Genomic DNA, 10657 nt, shown 5'->3' with positions numbered 1-10657 from the left:
AAATGTGGTACACAGTGGAATATTACTCGGCTAGTAAAAACAATGACATCATGAAATTTGAAGGCAAATGGATGGAGCTAGAAAAGATTATCCTGAGTGAAGAAACCCAGACCCAGAAAGACAAACATGGTATGTACTCACTTATAAATGTGTATTAGCCATAAGATACAGTATAATCATGCTATAATCCACGGATTCAAAAAACTAAATTAACAAGGTTGGAGGGCCCAAGGAGAGATGCTTGAATTTTACTGAGAAGGGGAAGTAGAATAGACATCAGGAGTAGAAGGAGGGAGGGCACTGGGAGGAGGAGAGGTTGGGAAGGGGAACAGGAGAATTCAAGTTGCTGGAGGAGGGAGAGAGAGGGGACTGTAATGGAGGGCAGGGGCCATCTCTGTGATGAGCTAGAAACCTAGGACAATGGAAACTAACAGGAATCTTTGAGAATGACATTGGCCATCTCCTGAACCAGGCAAGACTTCCAATAGAGAGATTAGGACACCAACCCAGCCACAATGCCTTCGAGCTAGACTGTCCTGGGCACCATTTCGATGTACATCACAGTGCTTGGGAAGAATGGAATCTAGATTTGACCCCACGAGCACTGAAAACTGCTGGTGTGGCCGTGTTCTGAATGAAGACAGTAGACATGGTTTGTAAGGCCACTCTTGGGGCGGGAGGCGAGGGGTAAGCAAACCTTATTTTGTTTTCTTTCTGTGAAGATAAAAGATGATATTGCTTTTGTTATATTTAGTAGAAACAAAAACACAAGCCAATTGTCTTAGTTAGGGTTTTACTTATAAAGGGCAACATATATTTGGGGCTGGCTTACAGGTTCAGATGTTCAGTCCATTATCATCAAGGTAGGAGCATGGTGGCATCCAGGCAGGTACGGTGCAGACAGAGAGGAGAGTTCTCCATCGTCATCTGAAGGCTGCGAGCTGAATACTGGCTCCTAGGCAGCTAGGACAAGGATATTTTAATCCTTGTGGGCCCACACCCACAAGGCCACACCTATTTCAACAAGTCCACACGTCCCAACAATGCCACTCTCTGGGTCAAGCATATACAAACCATCACATCAATTATGTTTGACCAAAATATTTATAGGTATTTGTAAGTAAATTTCATGGATAAAGTATTTTATTCTGATAATAAATGGATGTATGCTCCACTATGGTGGGGAACCAACGGAGATGTCATATTCTCAAAATTGGAAAATATGCACCCAGTCTGTTAAAATCAATGAGATGGACAACGTTTTACATATCTATTTTGAATAATTGTTTAGCCAGAATTGGTCTTTGGTTTTTTTTGTGTGTGTGTGTTCATATGTTCATTCTTATTCTGCTTTCTTACTCGTATACTGAAAATGCTAATTTAAAACTACAGCTGCTGTTACAATCAGTGCTGTCTCCCTCAGAAAAACCAAATATGAAGGAGACACTAATTAACTCAAGACCATGGACTTACTGGTGAAGTAACAAGAGACTAAAACAAACTAAGTAGTTTCAATTGATAATCGACTAGCTAAACCCGCACTCATGGGCATGGTTTCCCAAAATGTGTGTTTAGACTTGCGGGTGATGTCTCTTCCACAGTAAGACCATCATTCCAGTTCTTTCAAGCTGATGAGAAAACAAGACTGACTTTCCCTCCTCTGGATGTTGCAAATGCTCCTAGTCATGAAGTTTAAAAATAGAAACATCCCTTAAACCTAGGCATCGTTTCAGCAATAAGTATAGAACTACTGTGTTGTCATGGTGATCCAGGTGCTAGAAGCTTTAAACAGCATCTCTTTACTTAATCCTCATTATAATTGTTGGTGGTTTTTTTAACTCTAAAATTTCAGTTGATGTTTAATTTTCCCTTTTAAAACTGAGACTTGATGTTCCAGGGTGGATTGGTGTCCTTCTCCGAGGACAAAGAGGGCTGAGAACGGGAGAGGGAGGTGAGAGTAGGACTGGGTGGAGAGGGTGTGGTGGGGCTGCAATCGGGCTATAAAAGTGAATATAAAAGTAAAAATAAATAAAAAATATTATTACAAAATTTATTATTTATTAAAATGGATTATTATTTATTACTACTAATTAGCGTCTTGGATGTACCTGTTGGTGTGGTAAAGAATTGCATCTTAATATTCTCAGAATTCTGTAGCCCGTCTGCAAAAACAACCACAGATGCAAGGTGTGGGGTGCTTTAATTTATTTCGTTTTTTTTTTATTTGTTTGTTTTTGTTTTTGTTTTCAAAACAGGGTTTCTCTGTGAACCCCTGGCTGTCCTGGAACTCACTCTGTAGACCAGGCTGAGTGACCAATTTTTTTCCACCAAAAAAATTGCTGAGCTTAATGTGAGAGTCTGTTTTTAAAGTTATAGCAAAAAAGGGAGAAATACAAAGGGAGGATAATGTTATAAGTAAAGGGATGAGAAAGACTAAGAGTGTGCTTATGTGCAGTAGCTACTCTGATGTGTATGGATTTTGATGTTAAAAGTTGACACACACTGGGAACGCGGAAATCTACATGTCATATATCTTTTCTGCTTGAAAAACAAAGAACAAGACAGACACAAGGTAAGTTGAAAATATGTAGTCATTCTCCGTAGTTTTTTAAAAGCCCACACTGGTTGGATATACTTTGAACTGGTTATGGGAAACTTTAAAGCACAGAACTTTGTTTTTCCTCGTTTCCTCTTATCAAGGCATCAAATCACAATGGAATACCAACCGCCACAGTCAATGTATCTTACAACTGTCTCAAATCTTGCACCAACTGCCATTAGTAGAAAGAAAATAAGTGCTTTGCTGAGCAGGGGTAGAAGAAGAAAATAGTAGAAAGTACATACTTGCTCATCAGTTAAGGACAGTTAGCGATTGTTTTATGAATGGTTTCCATGCCAAGAGGTTCTGAATAATGAAGGATACTCATGAATGATTCTCCTGCCCTTTAATTACAGACCATTCACCTAACCTGTACTTAGGAGTGTTCAAGCCAATGCCCCTGTCACTCACGTCTGTATGAAGTTGTTTAGCACACCAGGTTAAAACAGATTTTATTTTGTAGACTTCAGGAGCTAATGTTGATATTCACTTTCTCTTTTAACTACGCCTGAGTCAAACAAATCAAGACTAGTTTTTAATGCAAGCACAGTTTTTAACCAAATGGGTAAAATTAATTTCAAATAAATGCTTCTCAAATGATGGTTAAAAAATTGAGCTTATTTATTATAATCTAATTTTCTGATATCAGATTTTTGTATTGGTTTGATCATACTGTATCACTGGGGCATCATATCTAGAATAAAATAATTCCTTTTATCATGGTAACTTGAATTTTCTTGTGAATCCAAGGACATACCATTTATACAATTTTTTTATTGTAGAAAATTAGAAACAAAATATATCACACCGATTAAATTCCTTGGGATAGGGAGAGAGGTTATTAGGAGCACTTTACTTAAAAAAAAAAAAAACAAAAAAACAAAAAAAAAAAACCTCTGTGAAAATGACTTGATACAAGAATGTGGACTGATGTGGGAAACCTGTCTTGATATGTTGGAGAATCCAGATACGCCATATGCTGCCTGCCAAAACATCTCCACCCACGGGATGTTGACAACTGTGGATCAAGCATTTGAAAACCACTGAAAACCAGCCAGGGACTATATTGAATCCTTAAAACTGGGTCATGCAGCATCTTGAACTTAATACTTCGCTGATTCTTCTGATCTTGAATCTTACGATAATGACATCGTACTGTGATATAAATAAACTGCTCATCAAAACAATTTAAAAATGAAGTGAGTTTCCCTGATGGTCTCCAGTCTGCCTCTACTCTTGCAACAGTTACAGTTGCCCCAGGTTCTCATTTACAAACACGAGGAGGTTGAAATCACAATACGTATTATTCAACAGCTGTTTAATATTATGGGTTTACAGCATGATAATCATTTTATAGCCTCGTTCAAACGGTCAAATCCAGAAGGCTGTTTCATGATAATGTTGCAGTTACATTCTAAGTAAAATTTTGTCTCAGACCCACTTGATGGCTCAGTGGGAATGGTGCTTGCGGCCAAGCCTGGGGACTTGAGTTCAAGACCCAGAACATACATAATGAAAATAGAGAACTGGCTGTCACAAGTTATCTTCTGACCCATACTCATGTCATAGCACATGTGTCTGTACACGTGTCTGTATGTGCCTAAACAGCCCCAATTTAAAAGAAGTATTAATTCCTAGGGCATGTAACCAGTATGCTAATTTAGAATACACAAAATGCTAGATATCACTCGCCAAACATGTCCAGCTTGATTAATTTTTAAAATGACTTTGGAATTAAAAAAAAAATATGAGCCCATACATATTTTTGTAGAGTTGACCTTATCAATAGTGCAACTCAAGTAAACATTGAACACAAACTAAAAATGTTAAAAATATTTATTCTGTCTTAATGTGAGACTTTTAGGGAATAGAAAATGTTTCGGATCTAGATCATCATATCCTAATTTCAAATTTTACTTCTTCATATTTAGAATTACAAGTAATAGTATGAAGGTGAACTCCTAAGGTCAGGTCTACTTAGTTCATAACTTATTGAACCTGATAAAATGTATTCCTCTTAAAGAACTTCTAGTATCTGCACTAGTATCTCACTCCAACACTCTGTATAGGTTCTTCAAATGTTTCCATAGACATCAAAATACCTTTAGGTATGTTTCTATTCATTTATGAATATTACAACTAAATTTTTTCAGACAAGCATATTTTATTCTTATATAGTCATAGCATTTGCATATAGCAGATGTGGTTAGCAAACAGTATTATAAATTCAAGACTTAGAAAATATTGTAGACTATATTTTAATGTTAAATTTGAGAACAAACTTTAAAATTTCAGTTCTTTATTAAATTGCATTGTTTTTGTTTTTATAATCTCCCTAATAAAATTTTGTGCATCAGTTTAATAAAACAAATTGTTATGAGCATGAAAATGTTCACTCCAAATTTTATTCTAAATTATAAAACTTTCTCAAGAAAAATATGAACGAGAATATTCTGTGCATTTTTCTCTTACAGATAAATGCATGTAATATTCCCAATATTGATAGAGCCCACTATATAAAATGTGTGAGACCATACGTTTTTAAATTCCAATTCTACTTTTAAAATTAAGTAAGCTAGACATCTTTGGGAAGTGTTATCTTGTATCTGTAAGCATGATTTAAAATAACATAATAAATTCATATCTAATAGTTCACTGTGAATGCTTTTTTCAGTTGGGAGCTGGGCTATGATTTTACCAACCCTTAATGTATTCATGCTGGTTAGGAATCAAAATTCTACTGTACCATTCTTAATATTTGTCCATTCTTCTTCTCTTATATAGACTCACGGTTGCTTTCCTATGACAGTTATCAAATTAGAATGGAGTTTTGTGCACATATTTCAAGTGATTATCCTAGAAAGCAACATTAGATACATACACCGTTCCTTGAGTTGATAGAATTGGAGGCAGCACAGTAGTTGTGATGCTAAGAGAGACAGAGAAAGAGCAGGACACACTGACATGATAACAAGCGATTATCAACTGTGCTATCCAAATCACCATTCATGTGGAGTCTTACTCATTTGTGTCTGTAGTTGCCAAGGAGTACCCAGGTGTAAACAAAGACAGCCTGAGCCTGCAATCCATTCCAAGGATTATAGGACTTATTAGTACATTAATAAAGGAGAGATGTATTAGGCATGTATGAACACATCAAAATTGATTAAAGTGTCTCCAATCTTTTCAAGCCAAAAAAAAAAAGAAAGAAAGAAGAAAAGAAATATTACAAAGATGGTGCTGTGAACCATTAAATGCAGCATTGAATTATAAATACCTTGTTTTATGTCTGCTTTAGTGAATTGAACCAAATAATAAGACTAACTCTGTAATTTTTCTTCAGTAAAGTATACCTAAAATCTGACAGTATAAAAAACAGCTCAGAAGATGTTTGAAGTTAAGAAAACATTACTCAAATGATTTTTAACTACAGAATATAACAATACCCAACATTAAAAATTGGGACAAATCTAAGGAAAACTATATTTTTCCATTTTGCCAAAGTAACCTCATTAATTGTTGTTTATTCTGTTTACATAGTACTTTAGGAGTTTATAATTTATGTAAGCAAGTCATATACCCGTAAAGAAATTTTCTAACAAATTAGAAAGCTGTAAGCCTGTATTAATTTCTTACTTGGTTAAAGGTGTAATTTATGGATGATCTAAGAATTGTGCATTACCCAGGTGTCTTCAAAATATTTATGTAATAGAAAAGTATGTTATAATTTTAATACTGAAATAGCTATTCGCATTCTGATAAAAATTTAAGTATTTTTAAAATTAATGTTGAGACTTGGATTTTAAATATTCAATTCATTTTTGCTGGAATGTGAAAATTTGCTTTCCAGTTACAATCAATGGATTATAATATTTTTAAAGTTGAATTTTAGGAATTTCCAGAAAATATACATGCTTAAAAGTAGTAGGTTAGATACTTTATATATTATTCATACAGAGAAACATGAAACTTGAAGTTGTGAAAAAATGGAGGAAAGACAAGAAAGGATTTCGGGGCACAGAATGGGGTAAACTTTATTAAAATCCATTATATATGTGTATTTATAAATAATCAAACATCATTAACCTAAAATGAAATTAAACAACTTACCATAATTTCCTAAGTTGACAGTAAGATATTTTTCTCTTCATTACCAGATTCTGGAACATGATTTGAGTATATTTAACAAGAAACTGTTTCTTCAATTTATTGACCCAAGCACATGCCAAATTCCATTTAAGAATATCTTTGCCATCGTTGCATTCTCATAAATAATAGTATACTTTAGAATGAATGTATTATTGATTGAGAATTATGAATTATATTCAATAGTAGCACTAGCTGTTCTGGTCTTTACTAGACTAGTGATTAGAAAACAGGTAACATTCCCAACTTACCATTGAGTAAATGTATTATTCCAAAAAAGGAAAAGTGAAAATATAAAGCCTACTTTTGGCCCCTAACACTAACTTAAATATTTGTATTGTTAACGAATTTAATCAAACTAGAGATAAAATACAAAACCTCCTTTTCCTGCCTAAATAATATTAGCTCTCATACATAAACCCCACCTTGTCTCCAGGGCTGGCTTGAATATACCATCAGTGCTGGCCTCTCCCATTAAGGCATATAGCTGTACTGGATCAAAGGACATACAGATAATTCCAGGCATGGAGACTTAGCTCCAAACACCCAGAATTTAGAAGATAGATCATCTAAAATAGCAATTCTCAATTTTTAATAGACATATTAATTACACAGAAGACTTCAAACCTATGCATTTTAATGGAGTGGATCAGAGGCTAGCCTTGCAGGTCTCCATTTTTTATAAATTCCAGTTGAGGCAGATTAATTCATATATCACATTATATTCCAGATGATGAAGTTAAACGCTGAAATCCAAATTTAAACATTGGCTTTGGTTCCCTGGATATAAGCCCACCATATCAAAATAATTAAACCCTGTGTGAACCTATGGCTAGGTTGGCCATAGGCTCTAGGGGAGAACCCAATACTATTATACTGCTAAGTGGACATAGCATTGTTTTTCTGTTTTGTTGTTTTTGTGTTTTGTTTTGTTTTGTTTTTCCAAGCCAGGGTTTCTCTGTATAGCCTTGGTTTTCCTGGAACTCACTCTGTAGACCAGGCTGGCCTCGAACTCAGAAATCTGCCTGTCTCTGCCTCCCAAGTGCTGGGATTAAAGGCGTGTGCCACCACTGCCCAGTGGACATAGCATTGTAATAGACCCTAATGAGTTATTCTGATACTCACAGAGCAGTGAGCCTTGCAACCCTTATCAGAGAAATTTATGAGCAGTACATGGCAATTACTACAGAGATGACTGCCACCCCCCCCCCAAATGGCCAATGGATACAGAGTGAGATACTGTAAATATTCAGCCCTAAATGGAACACTCATATCATACCCATCACTCTGAGGCTCAAGAGTCTTTGTGAAAGAGGGAAACAAAACTTGCTAGAGCTGCAGGTGGTGGGTGACATCAAGGAAACTGTTTTCCAGACATAACTGCATTTACACATACTCACAGCTACTCTAAAACCATTTTCAGATCTGAACAATCTCCAGATACCAGGCACAAATCCTAGCATAGAGGTGGGAAAATAGGCATGAAATTCCACACCAACTGAGGGGCTATGGGCATATGAGAGCAGCTGAGAAAGGAAGTCAGTTTGCTTCAATTCTGGGACCCCTGGTAAGCCGAGTATACACCAGGGCAGGCTCTAAACCCAACCCAACAGCACTCAGAGGAGGAGGAGGAGAAAGAAGGAGGAGAAGTAGAAAAAGAAGAAGAGGAGGAAGAAGAAAAGGAGAAGGAGGAAGAAGAAAGAGGAGGTAGAGAAGGAGGAAGAGGAAGGAGGAGGAGGGGAAGGAAGGAAGGAAGGAAGGAAGGAAGGAAGGAAGGAAGGAAGGAAGGAAGGAAGGAAGGAAGGAAGGAAGGAAGGAAACGGGGGGAGGAAGTTTGAGAGGGTGGTAATTGGAGGAGTTGGGGGGAAGGAGATAAATATGTTCCAAAATCTGAAAAAGAGATAAAATTGGTAAATACAAAAACCTACAATTATTCTTATTTATTTGAAGATCTTGCAGATGGCAGCACGCACGTGCTGAACACACTTCCATCTGTCGCAACACCTACCTCAAAGTTTTACGACAGTGAAGATGATCACGGAAACAGCCCTGGAAAGATAAAATTTGAAGCTCGGCCTTTGTTTTCGTTGTGAGAAGTTGTTACCATTCATCAGTGATCCCCTCGCTTGGCAGCTTCCTTTTACTGTGCTCTTCCTGTCAGAAATCCTTGTCAGCCACACACAGCTGTAGAAGAAGAAAAGTGGGAAGCCAACCCTGAATGCCACACCCACAGACATCAAAAAGGTGCACAATGCTCCTTGGTGCCTCAGAACTACCTGAGGACTCTAGATCTCTCTTCTTTCACCACTTCCTTCCCAGCCTAAGATTTTACCCTTTCCCTCCCAAACTCCCCAAACCTTCCTCAGCACCTCACCAAACTGCCAGTTTCCTTCATTTTTCAACTGATCTATGAAAAACACACCCAACCCAAATTCAACTCTATTCCAACCCCATATCAACTCTCCTTGGGCTGTGTGTGTGTGTGTGTGTGTGTGTGTGTGTGTGTGTGTGTGTGTGTACAGAAACCAGCCCTACCTTGATGGAACTGACTCAGGTTTTGGGCGATCCTTAGTGCTTTCCCAGATATGTTTTGCCTCCTCTTTACCAGGTAACTAGTAGCATTTTTTTTCAGCCAAGAAAAATGCTAGTGCTCAAAAAGACTATCTTTGATCTGCCTCACACGGGTCTTTCTGTTCTCATATTGGTATATACTTTTAATTACAGTTCAAATGACCATTAAAATAGCCTGCACATGTCAGATAACTGAGTATTATTGGGGATATAGCTACAGAAAATATATTACTCTGGGAGGATCCTGATAATGGTGTGAGCTGTGACTTTGCAGGGCAGGATAGCATAAGAAATCTGTGCACCACCATTTATCTTCACTACGAAGTTAAAACTGTTCTAAATTAAGTGTACAAAATAATGGGCTAAAATAATACTAATAAAACTGATAAAATGCTAATGCACAGATAATAAATTATAAAGCTGCCCTCTAGCTCAAAATCATTTCCCCTGTATTTCTATAAACTGTTTTGACTCTAAAAGCCAATTCTGTGATATGAGGAGATTCTTCTCTGGTCCTGTATCTATTTTAGTATTAGGTCTGTCTCTTGCACATTAATAGTTTTTTTTTTCTCTTAGAATTGGGAAATTATGTTCCATGATTTTGCTACAAATACCTACTGTGCTTTAGACCTGGGTTTCTTCTTCACTTACAAGCCATACGTTTGATCTTTTATAGCACCCCAGCTGTCCTGTATGTTCTGTTCCACCTTCCTCTTTAAAAATGACAGTGAACATTGTCTTTAACCGAATGATTCCTTTTTTCTACCTTATCTTCAAGCCCCAATCTCACCTCTTCCAATTGACCCAATCTATTGTTGAGTCTCTGCTCTGAACTTTTTGTATGACTTTCTGAGGGTGTTTTTGTTTGTTTGTTTGTTTGTTTTTCATCTCAAATTTTGTATCGTTTTGTTTTTTTCCCAGAGATTTTACTTCTATTAAACTCCATTTTTATGTCTTGATTTGTTTTCATCATTTTATTTCCCTTTTTTTGTTTGTTTTTGCAGTCCTTGTTTAGGCATTTGTTCATATATTATCAGATCATTTAACATAATTGCAATTGCTATTTTGGAATAGTTATCTTTTATATTAGCTAAGTTGCTTTTCTTAGAGAAAATTACAATGAGATTCTAATTTCTGGACATGTCTGGGTTATTCATGTTGTTTTTGTTTTTGTTTGGGTCCTAGATGTCTGGAGTTAGGTCATTGGCAAGATTTTGTTTTGTTTTGTTGATGTAGAATCTGATCTTGCCTTTTGTTGACTGGGTGTTTGGAATCTTGTTCATTGCTACCCCAACTTTCCAGGTTGTGGATCAGGCAAATTGTGCATGGTGTTCAGTCCTG

The 10657-nt window shown here is 36.5% G+C and overlaps 1 long non-coding RNA gene across 1 annotated transcript; it reads right to left on the bottom strand.

Annotated features, from left to right (window-relative positions):
• Positions 1–832: 832 nt before the first annotated feature.
• Positions 833–8788, bottom strand: Gm52639. The gene is made up of 2 exons (XR_003954704.1): positions 8754–8788; positions 833–963 (listed from the first exon to the last, which is right to left on the bottom strand). It is a non-coding gene; the product is annotated as a predicted gene, 52639 (long non-coding RNA).
• Positions 8789–10657: the final 1869 nt, after the last annotated feature.

This window comes from Mus musculus, chromosome 3, assembly GCF_000001635.26.
Source record: "Mus musculus strain C57BL/6J chromosome 3, GRCm38.p6 C57BL/6J".
Taxonomy (NCBI): domain Eukaryota; kingdom Metazoa; phylum Chordata; class Mammalia; order Rodentia; family Muridae; genus Mus; species Mus musculus.
This window is presented reverse-complemented; position numbering and strand designations above follow the sequence as displayed.